Source organism: Bos taurus, chromosome 18 (assembly GCF_002263795.3).
Source record: "Bos taurus isolate L1 Dominette 01449 registration number 42190680 breed Hereford chromosome 18, ARS-UCD2.0, whole genome shotgun sequence".
In the NCBI taxonomy this organism is placed as follows: domain Eukaryota; kingdom Metazoa; phylum Chordata; class Mammalia; order Artiodactyla; family Bovidae; genus Bos; species Bos taurus.
In genome coordinates this window covers 10,529,716-10,552,381 of record NC_037345.1, presented here as the reverse complement: position 1 = coordinate 10,552,381, position 22,666 = coordinate 10,529,716, and the positions used below count along the sequence as shown (strand labels likewise).

Here is a 22,666-nt window from a genome sequence, read left to right as displayed (position 1 = left end):
GAGTCAGATATTAATCAGTGTTTTTAAAAAACACTTTGATGGTACTTTTTGGTGCCAGGCACAGTTTCAAGTGCATAAAAAAAAAATTCATTTAACCTATCACAACTCTATTAAATAGCTATTATCATCCCATTTTACACATAAGGAGACTGAGTCTCAGACATACAGTGGAGTGCTTTAAAAATATTCACTCATTTAATCTATCAAAATTATGTTAGGTCAGTACTCTTACTATCCCCATTTTACAGACAGGAAAACTAAGGGTCAGAGAAATGAACAAACTGCCAAATTGTTCAGTTCAGTTGCTCAGTCGTGTCTGACTCTTTGCAACCTCATGGACTGCAGCATACGAGGCCTCCCTGTCTATCACCAACTCCCAGAGTTTATTCAAACTCATGTCCATCAAGTTGGTAATGCCATCTAACCATCTCATCCTTTGTCGTCCCCTTCTCCTCCTGCCTTCAATCTTTCCCGGTATCAGGGTCTTTTCAAATGAGTCAGTTCTTCGCATCAGGTGGCCAAAGTATTGGAGTTTCAGCTTCAGCATCAGTCCTTCCAATGAATATTCAGGACTGATTTCCTTCAGGATGGACTGGTTGGACTCCTTGCAGTCCAAGGGACTCTCAAGAGTCTTCTCTAACACCACAGTTCAAAAGCATCAATTCTTTGGTGCTCAGCTTTCTTTATAGTCCAACTCTCACATCCATACATGACTAATGGAAAAACCATAGCTTTGATTAGATGGACCTTTGTTGACAAAGTAATGTCTCTGCTTTTTAATATGCTGTCTAGGTTGGTCATAGCTTTTCTTTGAAGGAGCAAGTGTCTTAATTTCATGGCTGAAGTCACCATCTGTAGTGATTTTGAAAGCCCCCCAAAATAAAGTCTCTCACTGTTTCCATTGTTTCCCCATCTATTTGCCATGAAGTGATGGGACTGGATGCCATGATTTTAGTTTTCTGAATGTTGAGTTTTAAGTCAACTTTTTCACTCTCCTCTTTTTCACAAGCCAAACTGTGGATGGTTGATAACTGGCAGACCTGGGACTGCAACTCAGACATTTGCTTTCAAAGTCTGGGCTCAAAACCATTGCACTGTGTGTCCAGAGGAGCTAAACTGCAACATGGGCAGATGGGCTGCGGGGGGAGGCGCTGTGACCTAGTCACAGAAGCCAGCAGAGGTCTCCCAGGAAGTGGCCACACACCTGGGAAGTGAAGGATGGGGCTGGACAGAGAATGGGCTTGAGATGCGGACTGACGGGGTCAGAACGCACTGCTGCCCAGGAAGAGGGCGGGGCAGGAGAAGAGCCTGGGCTGGCCCGTACCCAGTGGTGAAGTGGCGCTAGCATCCGAACAGTCACGCTGTTCCACGTGCCCTTGGTGCTTTGCCTTCCTGGGCCTTTCCTCTACTAAACAAGAATAATAATAAACATAATCTTTTATGACTGCACTGATAAAAAGATAAATATAATCCAACCTGGAATATCAGTTCAGTTCAGTCGCTCAGTCGTGTCTGACTCTTTGCAACCCCATGAATCGCAGCACGCCAGGCCTCCCTGTCCATCACCAAGCTGGAATATGTTCTTTTTATTTTCTTTGGGTTTTTTTTGGCTGAACTGTGTGGCATGCGGGACCTTAGTTTCCTGCTTAACAGTCGAAACTGTGACCCCTGCATTGGGAGTGCAGAGTCTTAACTGGACTGAGAGGGAAGTCCCTACTTCCTTTGATTTTAAGAGAATTTAACACACCTTTCTGGGCCCATAAAAGTCTAGTAGGCCCCGAGCTGTGTGCCTGAAGATGACCCTGGGCCCAAATACTGCTGTGTGATGTTGGGCAAGGTTTTGCGCCCTCCAAGCCAGAATTAAACAGAGACGATAGGTGAGTCTGTGTAGGAGGTGCCGGGTCTCAGCAGTGTCCTCTGCAAGAGGAGGGAGGGCCGCTGGGAAAGGCTGCTCAGCTGGCCTGAAGCAGAGCCCGCCCTGCTCCATTCCAGCTGGTGAATGACAGCAGATGTCCCCTGGCCGCCCGTCCTTGGAGACCCCGGCCCTGAGCTCACTTCACCCAGCCGCCCTGTCCCTGACCTCCACTCAGCATCCCTCTCCCTCCTTGACTCTGCTCTCCAGCCAAGAAACTCCCCACGTCTCTCTGCTGCTCCCCTCCTCCCACGCCCCAGAGTGACTGGCCTGGGACCAGACTCCCCGGGAACTGACCCTCGTTCTGGCCACTGGGAGCACCCTTGCTTTCTTTTGCCATTCAGGATGGCTGCGGGGCAAGGTCCCCTTTCAAGCAGCAGGTCCCCTTTCAACCGTGAAAGCAGCAGTCCCCCTTTCACGAAGGGGCACTCGGATGGAAAGGTTATGCGGGGAGGCTGGCTGCCTTGCGACCCCTTCCTCCCACAGCTGAGACTGGGACCAGTTCTACCAGTGGGCTCAGCCTCTCTCTAGCTGCTGGGCCAGGTCGCTGCCAGCTTCTCGTGATTTTGCCCACAGGACCTGGACTCACCCTCAAAGCAGCGTTTCTCTCTCTGCTGCTTGTTTGTCTTTCTCCCCCAACGTACCTCTGCTCATGAAACCCCTCCCCATTGCCCCTCCTGAGCTGAAGGCCTTGCCACGGTCCTGTTGGGATGTGGATGAAAACACACTCCCCAGGGCCTTCCAGTCTGGACTGGCCTTTCTCCACCTGGCTGCATGGGAGCATCACCCACGGGAGGGGCTGTCAATCACATCCACACATGGGTCCAGCCCAGGTCAAGGGAATCAGAACCCAGTGGTTTCCAAAGTTCCCCAGCTGATTCTAATGAAGAGCCAGGGTCAGGAGCCCTGACAAAGTTGGCCTCTCCCCCGACCAGTCCCCACCCTGACCTTCAGGGCTGTTGTCCCAACAGATTCCCTCCTGCCTCTCCCTGTTGCCACATGCCAGCCTTTCCCTACACATAAACACACATATTCACCATGCACCTAAGTCACAGGGCCTTTGCATATGCTAGTTCCACTTCCCAACATTCTTCCTGGTTTTCTTGGCTGAGTAAATTATTTTTATTTATTTATTTATTTTGCTGTGCTATGTGGCTTGAACAAAGGTCTGTATAGTCAAAGCTATAGTTTTCCCAGTAGTCATGTACAGATGTGAGAGTTGGACCATAAAGAAAGCTGAGCGCCAAAGAATTGATGCTTTCGAACTGTTGTGCTCTAGAAGACTCTTGAGAGTCCCTTGGACTGCAAAGAGATCAAACCAGACCATCCTAAAGGAAATCAGTCCTGAATATTCATTGGAAGGACTAATGATGAAGCTCCAATACTTTGGCCACCTGATGAGAAGAGCCGATTCATTGGAAAAGACCCTGATGCTGGGAAAGATTGAGAGCAAGAGGAGAAGCAGGTGACAGAGGATGAGATGGTTGGATGGCATCACTGACTAGATGGACATGAGTTTGGGTAGACTCCAGGAGTTGGTGCAGGACAGGAAAGCCTGGTGTGCTGCAGTCCATGGGGCCACCAAGTCAGACACAACTGAGTGACTGAACAACAATGTGGCTTGTGGGATCTTAGTTCCCTGACCAGGGATCAAACTTGGGCCTCGGCAATGAAAGCTCGGAGTCCTAACCATTGGACCGCCAGCGAAGGCCCTGCTGAGTAACCTTGTTAAGCCTCAGCTCTCAGTGAAACAGCCCCTTCGTCCTGGAAACGTTCCAGACCAGTTCAGTTCCCCTAGAGCAGGCTTTCATGTCCCCGTGTACCTCTGCCTGCCAGGACCCACACCACCCGACGGTGGAAGGTACGATTCTTTCTTACCACGCCTGACTCTCCTGATCGACAGTCAGCACCCTCAGAGCCAGGCTGGTGTCTGTCTATAGTTTTTGGTTTATTCTTTCTTTCCTCCTGTGCAGCTGGCACACAGTAGGGGCTTGGAGAACACCCACCGATCAGTTAAATGGATGCTCCCACAGCCCTCTTCCAGGGCTGCGGCCCAGATGGCTTTGTGGGACCATATTAATGCCAGCATGGGGCTTCCCAAGTGGTGCCGGTAGTAGAGAACCTGCCTCCCAATGCAGGGGATGCAGGAGATATGGGCTCAACCCCTGGGTTGGGAAGATCCCCTGGAGCAGGAACCAGCCTCCTGGTTCTAGTACTGGCAACCCATTCCAGTACTCTTGCCTGGAAAATTCCAGGGACAGAGGAGACTGGCAGGTTCCAGTCTTGGGCCGGGGCAGGGCGGTGGGGGGGGGGGGGGGGGGGGGTTGCACAGAATCGGACACAATTAAGCAACTGAGCACAATACCAGCCAGTGACCCAAGTCACTAGCCACCAAGCACCAAGTCCCCTGACCTGGCTGGATAAACCTGAGCCCCTTTAGAGGGAACTAAGATCCCACAAACCACATAGCATGGCCAAAAAAAAAAAAAAAGACAGAAACAGATTCTATTTATCTGTGCCTGTATCCTATACCGGGGCAAGGGGGTAGCTAAATTCAACAGTTCAGCAATGATCCCAAGGACTCAGCTCAGCTGCCAAGACAAGCAAGTAGCTGCTTCTTTTGGTCGATCACTCAACTCAGTCAACCTCGTGAGGGTCAAGGCCAGACAATCCACGATGCCGCTGATGGGGGCTTCACAAAACCTAAGCCGGGTGAAATCATCCAAGATGCTATTTAAATGCCAAGGATGTAATTTTTTTTTTTTTAATGAAGGAAAAAAAAAAAAACCCAACTCTGACTCCAGAAAAGCTAGACGTCAGAACACTCCCTTTTGCTGATATAAGGCCTGGGAGGTGAGCTGGAGATTTCACAATCCTTTCCTCAAGGAAAGGCTTAACTTTCCTGGGAAGCAAATGCTTCCCACGTTTGTACACACCAGCCTTATCTTGTGCTTTCCTGGGGCCATCAGGATCTCTGTGTCCTGTGACATAGAGTGACTGGATAAAGTGAGGGAGATCCCCTCTGTCACGAAGGGGATGGTCCAGTGGGAAGACACAGACCAAGAAAGCAGGTAAATTGTGCTACGTGCTGAAATGACCCAAAGTCTGAGGCAGTGACTGTGGGGTACCTTGTGGGATAGGGCATTCCTTTCGGAGCGGGTGGGGAGGAGCAGCGCCCAGGGGATGACGTCTAAACCAGACATGGGGAGGAGTCGAGTCCAGGGGCTAACTAAACCAGCGGTGGTGAGGAGCAACAAGGTGGGGAGTCTTCCGGGAAGGGGCCACCTACCTCTGGCCCCATCCTGCTGGGAGGTAAAATTGTGAAGGGGTCGGGCACGACTGAGCGACTTCACTTTCACTTTTCACTTTCATACATTGGAGAAGGAAATGGCAACCCACTCCAGTGTTCTTGCCTTGAGAATCCCAGGGACGGGGGACCCTGGTGGGCTGCCGTCTATGGGGTCGCACAGAGTCGGACACAACTGAAGCGACTTAGCAGCAGTAGCAGCAGCAGAAGGGGCGAGAAGCAGGCTCTTCCTGTATCCTGAAATGAGGGGAGGAACTGGAGAAAAAGATGGTGGGAGCAGGATTTTTAAGATCAGTCACAGTGATGAGGGTGGATGATCCCCTTACAGCTCTGACCACCTGGATGATTGGCTGGAGCCAATCATATAGTACCACCCAACCCCTACTGGTGATTGGCTCAGGAATGGGTCTGTCATCTGATCTGGGCCAATGAGGTATGAGGAGAAGTCAGGGGTGGTGCTTCTGGGAAAGCGGTCCTCACACCCAGGGACCTGTGGAAAAGTGGTGATCCATCTGTGCGTCTAAACTTTATTCAGTCAGGTTGCAGCGCCAGGATCTGCAGCAGCCACTTTGCCACAACAAGGGGAGCTGATCAGAGAGTGAGGCCAACACTGAAATAGTTGCATGGGAATAAGAGAACAACACTGAATTCTTGGGAACATTTTTGAGCTGTTGAATTTAGTCAGTCTTGGAGTTGTCCTACCTCTGGGCTTATTACAGGGGACAAGCTAATCTTCCTTAGGGTTAAGCCAGGAGAGTTGGAGCTTTTTGTTAGTGACTGCTGCATACAACCTGACGGATATAAACCAAGCTTCTGTCTAATATGGCTGATGAGCATCTATGAAAGCAGAAGCTACAGGGGAAAGAGTAGGGACTCACATTTCTTGAGTAGGCACATACCTACTATGCACCATACTTTGTACTAGGCACTTTATGTAGGCCTGTCCTTAATCCTCCCACCAGCCCTCTGAGGCAGCTCCTACAACGTTATCGCACTCAGCAGAAGAGGAAACTGAGGCTGTGAGGTGAAGATACTTGCCCGATTCCAACTGGCAGGAGCAGGATGTGAACCCAGGTCTGCCTGGGTACTTGGCCAGCCTGCTTCTCGGAGGCGTGATGGTGCTGCCCTGGCAGGGGAGGAGCCTCAGCGCAGGCTGAGCCAGGTCTTTCTGCAGACATCTAGCCTCCCCCAGGAGCTGAGGACACGGATCTGCCTGACAGCCAGCAGCCCCCTAGAGCCAGGAGGCCCCTGAGAGATAGAGGAAACCTGGTGGGGCTCCATTCGGCCATAGGGACACCATTGTCAAAACCTCCATGGTGACTCCACGCAAACCCCTCCTTCCTTCCTCTGCCTTGCCCTTCCTGGGGGGTCAGTGATCCAGACCACTTGGTGGGAAGTGGTCAACGTGGACACAGCAGGGCATCCTGCCCTTCCCCACAGGGACCTTGGAGAATGCTCTAGCTTGACAGCAGGGTGAAAAAAGAAGTGAAGGAAAGAATCCTTGCCCCTTATTAAGCAGTGCCTGGTGCACATGAATCTATCGCTTGGCAGAAACATGCCGTCCCACCATAAATCACTGTGCAATGGGAACAGACATTTAGAAGGCGATTTCTGCCTGGCTGGGCATGCAGGGTCCCAGCCCTGGCTGGCGGGAGGGAAAGGTGACAGCCCTGCTTGGGGCCCCTGTCCTGCTCTTTTTCTGCATCCATTCCTCAAAAGTCAGCCCTCAGCCACTTTTCTGGCTCTTATTCAACTATTTTTCTTATTACAGACGCATGGCTTTTTGTACCACAGGAAGACAGAAACAATGATACACATTAAAGCAGGTGGATTAATGCCAGGACTTGGTCACACAAGCTACGGGAGGGCTGAGAAGCCAAACAAAAGACAGTGAGGTGACCTGGAGACAAACAGCAGCAAGACGCCGCTGCCCCACCCCCCGGTGGGGGATGATATGGAGATTGGATGCCGGTCACAGGAGGATGATGCCTGGTGATGCCGGAACCACAGAGGAGACAGCCACTGCTCAGGGCCCTGCTCCCAGTGTAGAGATGGGGAGAAACCCCTCTCCCCCCCTCTGCCTCCTGCCCTCTATCAGGGCCTCCCATTGGCGGAGCCCGGTGACACGACAGCTGGGGGTGGACTGTCCACTGGAATTAGTCCCCTGTAGAGTCCCCACAGCAGGAGAGGAGGATGGCTCCAGGGAAACAGACCCACCAAGTCCAGGGAGACAGGCAGTCACTAGAGAACAGCCCCGTTCCTTACACACACACACACACACACACACACACACACACACAATGCCTGCCTGCCTTTCCTCCTCTTTTGCTTCCTCTAACTGGATCAAAAGCTGACGGAACCCATGCGGCAGAAATTTTCCATTCATTTGTTAAACGTTTTTACTGAGCATCTACTGTGTACCAGGTATTCCTGTAGGCCTGGGGAGCCTGCATTGTAATAAGGGGAGAGGGAGTGTTGCTCCACCTATCAGAACAAGAAATCAATGAATGAACAAGACTATCTCAGGGTGGCGGGCGCTATGAAGACAATAAAGCAATCATGAGCAGGGGGAATGAGACGGATAAATACAGAGGTGGGCAGGGAAGGCCTGTGTGAGCAGGTGACATCCTAGCCAAGATCAGTGATGAAAATGAATCACCTGTATGGACAGAAGGTCAAGGCATTTTCCAGGCAGTGGACAAAGCAGGTGCAAAGGTCCTGAGGTGAGCACCTGCTTGGTTTGCTATAAGCATCATAACATAACTGACTTGCCAAAGGGTTTCTATTCTGTGGAACAAAACCAAGAAACAGCTTCTCAGCCATGCTGTGTGGGACCTCACGGCTCTGCCTTGCGTATCAGGACATTCAGTTAGGAAATTTTGTCCAGTTGTGCTAACTCCAAGTTCTGGTTCTGAGTTCTCTTGGAGAGAAGGCTTGTTGTGAGGCCAGGGACCACATACCAGGCTTGTTTGTCCTCGACCCCTCAGGCAATTCAGGCTCTCTGTTCTCTGGGACAGCTCTTCCTCCCAAAGACTCTGGTCCCTCTTCTTTGAACCTAATATAACAAAGACTCCCCAAGCATATTAACAAATGCAAACAGATAGGGGGTGGGTTCCAGAGTTGTGGTGTTGGGGCCGCCCAGCTCCACCAAGCCACAGTGACGTGTGGGACATCAGGGGGCAGGAAGGAGGCCCCAAGCGGGACAAACCGTGACACCATTCACAGCCTTAGATCTCCCGCCACAAACACGCTTGGTGTGGAGACGGGAACGGCAACCCACTCCAGTATTCCTGTCTGAAGAATCCCACGGACAGAGGAGCCTGGCAGGCTACTACTGTTCATGGGGTTGCAAAAGAGTTGGACACAGCTTGGCAAGTAAACGACAAAGACATTATACAACACTCCATTCAGTAACAGAAGAATACACATTCTTATCAAGTGCAGATGGGGCTTTCACCAAAATAAACCATACATTAGATCACAAAATAAACCCTAACACATTGAAAAGGCATCAAATCATACAAAGTATGCTCTCTGACCATAATGGAATTGAAATAGGAATAAATGAAAGAAAGACAAAAGAAATATCCTCAAACACCTGGACATTAAATAACACTTCTGATTAATCCATAAATCAAAGATGAGATCTTAAGAAAGAACTATGACACAAATAAAAATGAAAATACCACATATCAAAACTTGTACTATGTAGCTAAAGCAGTGCTTAGAGGCATATTTATAACACTTAGAATAAAAGAAACATCTCAAGTTAATAATTTGTTTCTATCTATAGAAATTAGAAAAAAAAGAACAAAGTTAACCTAAAGCAAGAGGAAGAGAGGGTCAGTCATAAAAATAAACAGAAAAGGTTACATTAATAAAATTAAAAACATAAAATTAAGAAAATTAATGACACTATAATTTGTTCTTTAAAAGGATCAGTAAAATTGACAAGTCTCAAATGAGACTCATGAAGAAAAATCAATATGACAAAAATATAATGATAACTAGAAATAAAAGAGGGACTATCGTAGCCAAAACAAAAAGAATGCTCATGGTGGCTTCCCCTGGATGGTAGAATTTGGGTGGATTTCATTTTAGCCCCTTTATTACTATAGTTTCCAATTTGTCTACAATGATCACCTATTACTAAGACCATGGCCCTGGGTTCAAATCCCAGCTCTTCCACTTCCCAGAAATGTCCCCTGGAGCACAAATGCATCCACACTCTGACACACACCTCACCATCAAGTGGCACAAGAATGGCCTCTGCCCCATAGGACTGATGCGCGAACTTTTAAAAGAATATAAAGCCTTTGTATAGAATATAACACACAGTCAGTGCCTTTATTACATGTCAAACATGGTGATCTCATCATAGAAGATTGGAAAGCTGGTCTAAATAACTGACTTTCATGGCACCTGTGATCTGGGGACATCACAAAAGGCAACTGGAAAAAAAAAAAAAAAAAAGCTGGGGAATGATCTCACGCGCCCGCGGATCAGCCAGAAGGATAGGAAATGAGATGGGAGTGAATGACTGATGAGCACGTCTGGGACACAGAGAGATATGCGTCAATGTCAGAGGGACCAGCCACACTCTTGACCAAAGCTGAAAGCTTTCGACATGAAGGGGTCTGTGCAGAGCAGGTGCCCGACACCCAGCCCAATAGGGGGCCTAGGCAGCAGCCAAGCGTCCCAGGGTGACAGAGAACCTGTGACCCACTGCTACCCACACCCCTTATTCTTGGCGGTTTCACCGTCTGGGACAGGGAATTTGTGACCTCTGTGTACATGGTGTGGACAGTGATAACTATAGTATCAGTCCCTCAGTCGTGTCCGACTCTGCGACCCCACGGACTGTAGCTCCTCTGTCCATGGGACTCTCCAGGCAAGAATAATGGAGTGGGTTGCCATTTCCTTCTCCAAGGGATCTTCCCAACCCAGGAATTGAACCTGGGTCTCCTGCATTTCAGGCGGATTCTATACTCTTTGAGCCACCATGGAAGCATAACAATAACAACAATCTCACTTACATAGTCTTACTCTAAGCCAAGAAGATGCTCAATGCATATGATAACTCTACGAGGCAGGTACTACCATCAGCCTCATGTCACCGATAGGGAAGCCGAGGCTCAGAGGTAGCTTCCCCAGGGTCATCCAGCCAGTCAAGGGCTGAGATGGCTCCATCATAAGCAGAACACTGTCACCCGGGCTCTGCCATTTGCTGCCCTGACACGTAAACATGGAGATGAGTCCCAAATCACGTGATGGTCCAAGACAAGATCTCCCACCCCCAACATACACATGAGTACCTAGAGTCACACAGGCCCCAGCTTCCCTGACCCAAAGACTCCCCTTCGACACAATGCCCAGCTCCTGCACCCTGGGTCACCCTGGGCCAGCCCAGGAGAACTTTCCCCCCTGGAGGCTTATAGAAGTGTCCACACACTCTGCTCTGCTCCCCAGGGACTGCATAGGAATCTGGATTCTCTCTGAGCATCTTCTTGGTGAAATCCCAGTGTGTGCCCTGTGTCTGACGCCCAAGCAGCCCAGATACACACTTGGCAACGTGGCTTCCTGGTGTCCTGCCTTCTCCCCAGTGCCCTTCCCTGCTTTTAGCTAAATGCCACTGTCCAGTGTCAGAGCCCAGACCTCCCAGCGCTGGGGAAAGGAGGTGGCGGCAGCTCCTTGGAGGACAAATGCATGAGGCTCTCAGGCCCTCCCCCCGAGAGCCATGAGCCCCCTCCCTCGACCAGAGCATCTTTCCTATTACCTGCCTCCAGTGTCGTCTGCTTACTGAGCGAGGACCCCGCAGAGGCAAGCACCAGTAGTTTGCTTCCAGCGATGCCCCTTCACACTTGTCTCAGCCCTCCAGCAATCGAGAAGTGACATCTCCAGTTCTTGATAAACGTGTCTAATAGAAGTCTCAGAAAAGTGGTCCAGGATGCGTAAAGGAAGTGAGCATAATTGAATCTTCAGAAAGAAAGAGACCGAAAGAAGGAAAGAAGGGAGGAGGGAGACATCTGAAATCTCCAACAGATTTCAAAGTTGCCAACAGACCTTGAAAAAGTTAGAGGCCCGGGCACTACTCTGCGGGGACTGGAACCTATCATTAATTATGAAGCGAATACCAGGTGTCAAGGACAGTTGTAGGACTGACTCACGACACCCCCTGCTGGAAGCAGCCTGACACTGCTGGAAAAGAAATTGGGTGTTTTGCACTAAAGGAAGAGTAACTGGTCTGACTTTAGTCCCTCTGCCTGAATGCTAAGCAAACAGCAATAAAGACGAATTGAGAAAGATACCTGTTCAAGGGAGCCCATCACCACACTGTGTATCATTGCAAAACATGAGAATGGGGTGGGGGGACAAATGTCCACTCGGTTAACAGAATGAGATATATTTAGACACTGGGATTCCACATGCTATTAAAACGGGGCACTGGTCTGCTTACTGACTTGGAAAACATTCCTAATGCGTTGCCAAGAGGTAACAGTGAATTCTGCAACAGGATGCCCAGTGTGTTTGTTTCACCTTGGCTTAACTCCATACAACCCTCTTCAGACGTGTGACCATCAGAACTGTAAGATAATACATTTGTGTTGCTTTAAGCCACTAATTTGAGGTAGCGTGTTAGAGCAGCAGTAAGAAAATGATACAGGACAAAGGCAGGGAAGATGGGCTGGAGACACTCACGTGGTGAGCTCGGGTCACTCTCCCCAGGGGTGACCGCTCTCTGTACTTCTCAGCTTGACGCCCAGGGTTCTGGGACCCGGCCCCATCCTCCTGCAGCTCATCACCCTCTGCTGTCTGCCGGCCGCTCCCTTCCCAGCCCCACCGCTGTCCCTCAAACACACCAAACTCATTCGTGGACCAAACCTTTGCATTTGCTACTCTCTGCATCTAGAATGCTCTCCTCCCACCACCAAAACAAAGTGTGCATGTTTGTTCCCTGACCATTCAGGTTGCAGCTCAAATATCACCTTCTCAGAGAGACAGGTCTTCCCAATTACTCTATCGAAAGCAGTCATCCAGTCAATCTCATAGCCCTATCAAGGATGTCCAGGATGTCTCCAGCATCCATCACTCTCTTTTTACCTTTGTTTACTACCTGTCTCCTGCTCAAGAAGGTCAGCTGCATGAGAGAAGAGACCTTGTCTATCCTGTGTGCTGGTCACTCCCCAGTGCCTAGCACAGAACCTGAAGTACAGTAGGCATCCAAATACTTATGGATGGAGATACATGGATGGATGAAGACCGGTGGATGAAAGAAAGACAGAAGGATGGTGGAAGGGGAATGGGTGGATGGAAAGACGGACAGAAGGATGGAAGCATCATGGGATAGATATTTGGATGGAAGGATGACAGATGACAGATTGGTGGGTGGATGAAAATATGGGTGGGTGCATAAACATCTATTTGGGTGGGAAGGCTAGGTGGATGGGAGGAAAGATGGAAGGATGAGTGGATAGGATAATGAGTGGGTGAAGGGAAGGAAGTGTGGCTGGATGGATGATGGCTGGGTAGAAGGACGGATGGGTGGGAAAGTGGCATATGAAAGGGAAAACGGAAGAGCTGATTGGAACAGATAGGTGGTTGGAAGACTGGGTGGATGGATGGGAGAAAGGGATGGGTTGATGAGAGGAGGACAGGGGAAAGGAAAGATATAGAGGGAAGGAAAGCTAGGAGGAGGAATGGCTGGGATGATGAGTGAATGGTGTAGAAGAAGAGCAGATGGATGGAAGGAAGGAAAGATGTGAAATCTCCATGAGGTGGCTGCCGGATTAATCTGGCTAGAGAGTGCTGATGCTAAATAACTCCCTTCTGTGTTTGAAGGGGGGCCCAGCTGCTCGACACCTTTCTGACGAGGACTTCTGTTGCCAAGGGACAGAAGTTAACAGGCTGTTTGCGCCTCTAATCCTTGGAACCAGACTCCGTAATCGTCTTAACTCATGGGCAAATATCTATATTTAATGAGTTCCCCACCTGATGCCTGGCTCCCCACATCCAGTATTGACTTAGCGGCTTTATCACAGGGCTTGATAATCTGGGTTCAAAGCATTAGAATTAATTTCTCCCACCACCAGTGGGGGTCCCTCTGCGCTCTGGCTTCCTTCCAAACAACAACAAAAAAAGATTTTCTCACATCATTTCTCTGCTTAAAGCCCTCAGCGGGTAATCTGCGGCTCTCAACACACGTGCAAATTCCAGGGCACTCCGAGTCCTTCGCAGTGGTCCTGGCATAACTCTCCAGCCTCATTTCTCATCCTCCTTGTGCTCCTGTGCCTTAAGCCCCCTGTGTAGCCATCATCGGAATTCCTCTCCAGTCTGAGGACAGAGCCTGAGGCCGCAGCCTGAGAGCGCACGTTGTCCTCCTGACCCCGCACACAGGCATCTCTTCTCTCCATCTACATGTCCTTCCTTCTATCAACAGAAGCTCACATGTCAGGGCATGGAGGCTCCACTGGTCCCGCAAACACAGCATCTTCACAACTGAAGCCATCATCATCCCCTGCCTAAGGTGGTCCTCAGAGGATCCATCCCGACCCCCAGACCAGAGACTCAGGAGGCACCCAGGATGCCACCCTCTCCTCCATCCTTCGCGTCCCGTCAAATGCTGAGTGTCAGCCACTCCTGCTCCTGCAGCGCTCAAGCCCTCCCAATCGACCACCCTCTCTGCCACCACCAGGCCCCCGCCCCTTCCCTCTGCCATGGATGACCCAGAGGCCCCCACACTCACTGACCCACCCCAGCCTTGCTCCCGCTGCTCACCCCCACCACTGCAGCCAGACCACAACACAGCATCAGGCCCCTACTTCAATGGGCCTCTGCTACCCTTAAAATAAAATCCACAAATCCTTTCTTTGCCTCACAAAGGCTAGCTGGTCTACCCCTGCCTACCTCTCCAGCCTCTGACCACCATCCCCCCAAATTCTGCCCATCTGCTATACAGGCTTCCTTTCCATTCTTTCTGGGCATCAGGTTCTCTCAGCTCTTGGATTGAAGAGAGACTGCTCTCTCTGCTTAGCACCCTCATTCCTATACCTCTTAGTCTGGATAATCCTCCACACCGTCAATGTCACGTTATCACCGGGATGTTAATCACAGTAACAGCAAGGGCAGCTAACATCTGAGAACTCACTATGTGCTGGACACAGTCCTGAGAGCTCTACAGAAATACCCTGTTGGGTTATGAAGCAAAGATGACTGTTATGCCCATTTCACAGATGAGGAAATTGAGGCAGAGAGCTCAAGTGATTGGTTCAAGCTCTTGGCAACTGAAACTGGGATGTGAACCCAGGCAGTCTGACTCCAGAGCCCCCCCTTTCAATCATGGCACTAAAGAGCCAACCAAGACAAGGTCCCACATCCTCCAGAAAGCCTTCTCTCTTCCCCCTTGCCCCAGCCAAAGTTCATTGTTCCCTCTCTGGGCTCCCACCCAGCCGGTACTCCAAGTACAGCCCCTAACATCTGCACCACAAATCCCCTCTGCGAAAGACACGGGCGAATCAGGCCACCAGGAAACCCTCCCAACTGTGCAAGCATGTGCCACTCCCAACACCCAGTAGTGGTGCCTCTTCCATTCACCTTTGGTCGCTCTGTGGCTTGGTCTGCAGTGACTAGGCATGCAGTGAGCCTAGGTCGTAAGAAGACTGGCAGCTCTCACCCTCTCTCAGAGCCTGACTGCCATGCTCTGAAGAGGTCCAGGCTAGACTACCTCCCAAAGAGGGGCTCTGCGGAGAGAAGCCCCAGCAAATGAGGGCACCTTGGAGGCTCCAGCTGCAGCTGAGCTCCCTGCCAAGCTCCAGGCTGCACAGTTGGGCTCAGGGGAGACCAGGAGAACCATCCAGCTGCACCCCAGCTGTGGAATTGTGGGAAAATCACAAATCATTGCAGTCTTAAGTCCCTGGCTTGGTTTCTTGTGTGTGTGTGTGTGTGTGTGTGTGTACTCAATCACTCAGCGTGACTCTTTGTGACCCCATAGACAGCAACCCGCCAGGTTCCTCTGTCCATGAAATTTCCCAGGCAAGAAATACTGGAGTGGGTTGACATCTCCTTCTCCAGGGGATCTTTCCAACCTAGAAATCAAATCTGAATCTCCTGCATTGGCAGACAGATTCTTTACCACTGAGCCACCTGGTTCATCTTAGCAGCCTCAGTTTCCCCACCTGAGAAATGGGGAAGGGAGTTTCTACCTTCCATATCTGTTGCAAAGGAAGATGGTCAGTGGTTGGTTGCCAATTTCGGACCAGCCAAGGGAACAACCTGTCCCTTCTGACTTTTCTTCCCCACCCACTGGGACTCAAGTCCACGCCGCTCTCATATCCTCCCATGGCCCAGACATGCAGCTCTCTGCTCCCTCCGCTGTCTTGTCCTTCTGAGACCAGCCTGGTACTGGGTTCCCGTCCTATTGACCTGGCACATCGGGGAGGGGACAGGGACTGACGTCTCTCTCTCATCCAGAGCAACAAGCCTGGGGCAGTAGAGTCAGAGAAGTCAGTGAAGGAGTCTCCAGATGGGCACCTGCTGTCCGGGGAGGGCCTTTATGTGAACACAGAGCAACCTGACCCACTTCAACATCTGGCCGTCAAACACATCTCCGCTGTGTCGTCTAAATTAAAGGATGATGTGACCCAGACCTGCTCTCAGGCAGAAGAAACGAGAAACAAGAGATAATCCAGTTGGAAAACACTCTCAAGACTGTCTGTTCCTGAAGTCACGGATTTGAATGCCTGCAGGACGCAGGCAGGGGATGTAAATGTACAGGACAGGCGAGTGTAAGACCACAGGAGTTAGGGGCTCAGTGCGTTCCTGCCAGGTACATTGGCTACTTCAGCAATGCTTTCATTGAAATATAACTGTATACACGCTTTACAGTATAAAACCCTCTACAGATAATAAATGCTGGAGAGGGTGTAGAGAAAAGGGAACCCCCCTACGCTACTGGTGGGAATGTGACTTGGTGCAGTCACTATGGAAAATAGGAAGGAGGTTCCTTAAAAAATTCAAAATAGAACTACTGTATGATCCAGCAATCCCACTTCTGGGCATATACTCTGAAATCAAAAAGAGACATGTGCCCCAATGTTCATAGCAGCACTATTTAGGACAGCCGAGACATGGGACCTACCTAAATGCCCACTGACAGATGATGGATAGAGAAGATGTGGTACACATATACAATGGAGTATTGCTCAGCCATAAAAAGAACAAAATACTGCCATCTGCATCAACATGGATGGACCCAGAGATTAGCATACTAAGTGAAGTAAGTCAGACCAAGACAAATATCATCTGAGATCACTTATGTGTGGAATTTAAAATACGATACAGATGAACATACTTACAAAATAGAAACACTCACAGACAAACTGATGGTTACCAAACAGGAAAGGTACGGGTTGGGAGACAAATTAGAGGTTTGAGATTAACAGATACACACTACTATATGTAAAAGTAGGTAACCAACAAGGACCTAATGGATAGCCCAGGTAACTAAATTCAGTATGTTATCATAACCTATAATGGAAAAGAATCTGAAAAAGAACATACATAATTTATACATATATACATACACAACATAACGGAGTCATTTTTCTATACACCTGAAACACAACATTGAAAATCAACTATACCTTAATGTTTAAAGAGTCAATAAAACAGAGTGTGTAACTCATACAGTAGATTATTGGCTGCCTCGGGCTGAGAGTGGGGGGTACACAGGGAATGAGGGCAGGCAGTACCAGCTTTCTGCTGGAGTAGATGAGAATGCTTCAAAATCAGACGTGGCGGCGGCTGCACAACTCTGTGAACGTACTAAAATCAGTGAACTTTACACTGTACATGGGTGGATTTTAGATATGTAACATATCTCAAATAAAGCTGCTTCAAAAAATTATAGGCTTACGTTAAAAAAAAAAAAAAAGAGCACAGAGATTCATCAATTTCCACAAAGCAAATGGACTCATGTAACCACCACTCAGAGAAGTCGGGGACCCTGCCAGCAACCCAAACCCCTTCCCACGCTCCATCTCACTGATCACATGACTACCTTCTCTCATTCTGAAAAGGTAACTTCAATTCTGACTTCCATCAGAGAAGGTTAGCTTTGCCTTTCTAGTCCTTTCTATGAAAGCAATCTATCAGTGTATATTCTTTCATGCCTAATTTCTTTCATTCAAAGGTACTTGTGAGATTCATACTGACATACAGAGGGTCAGTCATCTTTACTGGTGTAGAATTTTCTACCATATGACAAGAGAGGAATCAATATACCCATGCGGACAGGCATTTGGATAGTTTCATGTTTGGGCTACTCCAAATGGAGCTGCCAGGGACACTCTTCTGGTCTGCAAGTTTTTGGTTGGCAGCGGTATTCACCATCTTCCGGGAAAAGTTAGGAGTGGAATTGCCAGGCCCTACGGTGGCTGAGTTCAGTGTAGCAGATACTGCTGTTTCCCAAACTAACTCTTCCAAACTCCACGTCATTCACATTATTTTAATAACTCAGTGAAGGCCAACCCAAAACTCTCCTGCAGGCTATACTCTGCCTGGGAGCTGCCAAGGTCAAAGTCTGACCTACATTTTTAGAGCCATATAAAGCTATGACAAACCTAGACAGCGTATTAAAAAGCAGAGACATCACTTTGCCAACAAAGGTCCTATAGCTTTTCCAGTAGTCATGTACGGATTTGAAAGTTGGACTATAAAGAAGGCTGAGTGCTGAAGAACTGATGTTTTCAAATTGTGCTGCTGGAGAAGTCCCTTGGCCTGCAAGATCAAACCAGTCAATCCTAAAGGAAATCAACCCTGAATAGTCATTGGAAGAACTGATGCGGAAGTTGAAGTTCCAATACTTTGGCCATTTGATGCAAAGAGCTAACTCACTGGAAAAACCCTGATGTTGGGAAAGATCGAGGGCAGGAGGAGAAGGGGGCAACAGAGAATGAGATGGTTAGATAGCATCACCGACTCAACGGACAGGAGTTTGAGCAAACTCTGGGAGATAGCCGAGGACAGCTGAGCCTGGTGTGCTGTAGTCCATGGGGTTGCCAGGAGTCAGACACGACTTAGTGACTGAACAACAATTTAAGAATTTCACTAACAAATGGTCCAAGGTTACAAAGCAATGTAATAGCAGCATGCCTATTTGTGGGCAAGCTGCGTGCCTGTGTGCTAAGTCGCTTCAGTCGTGCCCGACTCTTTGCAACCCTATAGACTGACGCTTACTCCTTGGAAGGAAAGTTATGACCAACCTAGATAGCATATTGAAAAGCAGAGACATTACTTTGCCAACAAAGGTCCGTCTAGTCAAGGCTATGGTTTTTCCAGTGGTCATGTATGGATGTGAGAGTTGGACTGTGAAGAAAGCTGAGCGCCAAAGAATTGATGCTTTTGAACTGTGGTGTTGGAAAAGACTCTTGAGAGTCCCTTGGACTGCAAGGAGGTCCAACCAGTCCATTCTGAAGGAGATCAGCCCTGGGATTTCTTTGGAAGGAATGATGCTAAAGCTGAAACTCCAGTACTTTGGCCACCTCATGTGAAGAGTTGACTCATTGGAAAAGACTCTGATGCTGGGAGGGATTGGGGGCAGGAGGAGAAGGGGACAAGAGAGGATGAGATGGCTGGATGGCATCACCGACTCGATGGACGTGAGTTTGAGTGAACTCCGGGAGATGGTGATGGACAGGGAGGCCTGGCATGCTGCGATTCATGGGGTTGCAAAGAGTCAGACACGACTGAGCGACTGATCTGAACTGAACTGAGACCGTAGCCTGTCAGGCTCCTCTGTCCATAGGATTCTCCCGGCAAGAATACTGGAGGGGGTTGCCATTTCCTCCTCCAGGGGATCTTCCTGACTAAGGGATCGAACCCACCTCTCTTGAGTCTCCTGCATTGGCAGGCGTGTTCTTTACCAATAGTGCCACCTGGGAAGCCAGGTGGGCAAGTTTGTGGGCAAGTTCCTGGCCCCCAAACCTCAACGTCTTCATCTGTAAGATGGGGCAGTAATAGCATCTCTTACATTGAGTCGTGGGGTGGACTAAGTAAAATAAAGCCTGGAAAGCAGTCAGCAGAGTGCCTGGCTTATGAGTGTTTATTAGACACCAGTTAGAATTGCTGCAGCCACTGCAGAGAAAACCCAGGTTTTCTCACCCTGGGTCCATCACCTTTTATCAAAACCCATCCCAGTTGGTAAATCAGTTCAGTCTCTCAGTCATGTCCAACTCTTTGCAACTCCATGGACTGCAGCACACCAGGCTTCCCTGTCCATCATCAACTCTCAGAGGTCGGTAAATACGGACAGCTAAAGATAAACATCTGATTAGCACTGATGTTTCTTAATCCAAAACTCATACAGCTAAGTTGTATCAGCCCTCAGAAGATCAAGCCCTGTTAGACTCCTTCAAACCCTAAGAAATTGCATGTCTGGGTTCTGTGACACCACACTGGTTATAAAAGAGTTGTATTAAACATGTGTTCTCTCTATATAATTGTTCTTGAATTATATATTAGTAGGCTGTTTCAACTTGTGGCTTTTCCAATTTTATGAAAGATACAGATGTTAAAGTTTTAAGATTTATAATTTGTATTAAAAGCAAAAACTTTAAAGGTATTCAATTTTATTGAAAGAGAGAGGAAGGAGGGAAGGGGTGGATGGACAGATGGATGAATGGAACAGAAGTATTCGCCCTGAGGGCATCTGGAACTCAAAAGTTCCAAGTCTAGTCAGTGGTGTCCTTCCACCGAAGGTTAATTTAATGTTGGGAACATGTCATTCTAGTTATGGTTTTGAAACTGTCACACGCACCATTAACCACTTTGTGGAGGTGTGAATTTTCCCAGGGCACCATTTTTGCCAAGGGAATGGATGGCCTGAGATGGGAAATTGGAAGCTGGAGGAGGCAATGTCCCATAAAACCCAGGCTTCATGACCATTGAGAAGATTAAGCTCCTGTACGCCTTATTGTTCATTTCAAGTAGTCTCAGGGGATACCTTTTAATCTCCAGGTAAAAGCTAGTGATTCAGAGGGTGATAACAAGCAATTGAGTTCCAAGTGGTCTAGAAATGAAACTCAGCCTGTCCCAGCGTCCTGTCTTCTTGCCTTTTTTCCCCTCTTTCATTTGAGGCATCTGATGAGGACTTAGTATAATTAAAGTGGTGGCAGGGGCCGGGAGATAAAAGAGCTATTTGAGAGACGGAATTTTTCCAACTTAGCTAAAAGGTCAATTAAATCCCAGACTAAGATATCAAATCATTAGCGCCTTCCTAATCCAGAGGTGGCTCAAATGTGCTAGGGAGTGTGAAGGACGGGGCAGGAGGACCCTGGGCTGGTGCTGACAGGGAGCCACGCTGGGAGTGCAAAGGGGGTCCGAGGGGTCAAGGTGAGGAAGGCAGCAGGAAACAGAAACGGGATACGTCAGTCTGAGGCCCTGGTGAACTTAGGTGCTGAGGCCAACTGAGCGAACTCAGCAACCCGAATGCACTTGAGGCCAGATCGTTCCCGTTTCTTTCTGTTAAAAGTTCCCCTCTGCATAAACTGGAGATGGCCACGGGCCTCCAAATCCTACTCCTTGCCTTCAACTGAGTGGTTGTATGAATAAACTCCTGAAATCACTTACCAGCTACAAAATCCTGGAAGCAGTACCAAGTTCTCTGGGGCTCAGTTTCCTCATCTTTAAAATGGGAGCAAATAATAACCATCACCCCTTTCCTGCTTCCCAGGACAACTGTGGGAATGAAACGAATTATATCACAAGCGAAGTTCCTGATCTTAGGCAGAGCTCATCGGGCAGTCACCTCTCACCTTTAATCCTTCATCTGAATGGTGGGTGTACTTTGATTGCTTTAAACCCAGGATGGGCGGAATAACTTGGGAGAATAAAGGAGACCAGCTCTTCAGACTCATTCTTACAAATGAGGCTGGGTTCCCTCCCAACCTGAGTGATTTCTACATCTCCTACTCATGCTGACATGTGGCTGGCAGTAACAGAATAACTATGTGGGTTGCTGAAGTCTTGAACTCTTTCCATACCAATTAGCAAACAGTATCCCCCCTTCAATGCCCAAGTGCCCTCCATTCCAGCCTCCAAAATCCCTGCCCCCTTGAAATCTCCACAGTCTGGCAACTAAAGGGCTTGTCCTGCACAACTGGAGCCTCTAGGACTTACACTCAAGTCCATTCTGATTGGTCAGGGGAGGTGCTATATTGGGCAAGCCCATTCTGATTGGTCAGAGTACCGCTGCAGAGGTGTTGCCTTGGGCTCACCAATACTTGCAACAGGCATGAGGGCTTTACCATCCCCCACCAATATAGTAGAAGAAACGGAGGTGCCCAGAGGGGAGGTGACCAGCTCAGGGCCACTCTTTCAGTGAGTGGTAGAGCCAGGAGCTGCTGGGCTCCTGGAGATGAGGGGGGACCATACAGGGTGGTTGGTGGGGTGTGTTCAGTGGATCCGTGCCTTGCCCTCCATGGTGCACACCAAGCCGCACCTCTGCACTGAGACTGCCAGGTTTTGAATCTCAACTCTGTCACTTACATGTTGTGTCACCACAGGCAAGCGGTTTATGCCCTTTGGCTTCAATTTTCTTATATGTAACAAAGCAAAACAAAAAACAAAGCATTACAACCTCAGTACTACTGATCTGTGGAACCAGATCATTCTTGTGGGGCGGACTGTTCTGTGTACTGTAGGATGTCAGGCAGCACCCTTGGCCTTGACCCAAGGGATATCAGTAGCACCCCACCCCAACACAGTCAGGACCATCAAAAATGTCTCCAGAGAGTGCGTAATGTCCCTGTGGTGGCAAGTCATCCCCACTGAGAATCCCCATTTTATTAAGGCTGTTCTGAGGGTTAATGGTTTACAGAGAGGGCCTGACATACAGTCAGCCACTGTCATCACCAAGTTCATCAGTTAGAAATGGTTTTGCCTGCAAGTAACAGTGGCTGAAAATAACGTGACTTAACCTAGAGAGCAGCTTGGTTCACTTTCACATAAAAGGCCAAACGTCAGCAGTTCAGGGCTATGTGGTGGCTCTGCTCCTCTCCTCCATCTCTAACATTCAACCTTGTCCTCAGGAACCAAAGTGACAGCTACAGATAGCAGTATGAAAAAGGGATAAGGGAGAAGCAGAGGGCACAGGCCTGCCAGCCAGCTCTTAAAATAGATCCCCAGATGCTGCCAGGTTGGCCTTCCACTGACAGCCCATTGGCCAGAACTTGGTCACATGACCATAGCTAGCTGCAAGAGAGGCTGGGAAATGTAGTCTTTATTGAGCATAGCCATGTGCCCAGCTGACATGATATTACTGTGTAAGAGGAGAGAATTGGCTACACGAGGTCATGGAATCTCCTGAGCTCACTACCGTCAGGAAGCTGATTAAAGCCAAAGCCTGTCAGAGCCACCAGGCCATGAAGGTGATATAATGCTAGGAGCTAGGT

The 22,666-nt window shown here is 48.9% G+C and overlaps 1 protein-coding gene across 3 annotated transcripts in view; it reads right to left on the bottom strand.

Moving 5' to 3' along the window:
• Nucleotides 1-22,666, bottom strand: part of WFDC1 (WAP four-disulfide core domain 1) — a 63,417-nt gene that overhangs the window by 31,345 nt on the left and 9,406 nt on the right. The window contains exon 1 of one of the 3 annotated variants that reach the window (XM_024978896.2): nucleotides 10,996-11,214. The exons of the other annotated variants lie outside the window; for them this stretch is intronic. The gene's annotated coding sequence lies outside the window, so the exon portion shown is untranslated. Of the gene's footprint in view, nucleotides 1-10,995; nucleotides 11,215-22,666 lie in introns of those variants that run through there. 3 annotated transcript variants of the gene reach the window in all.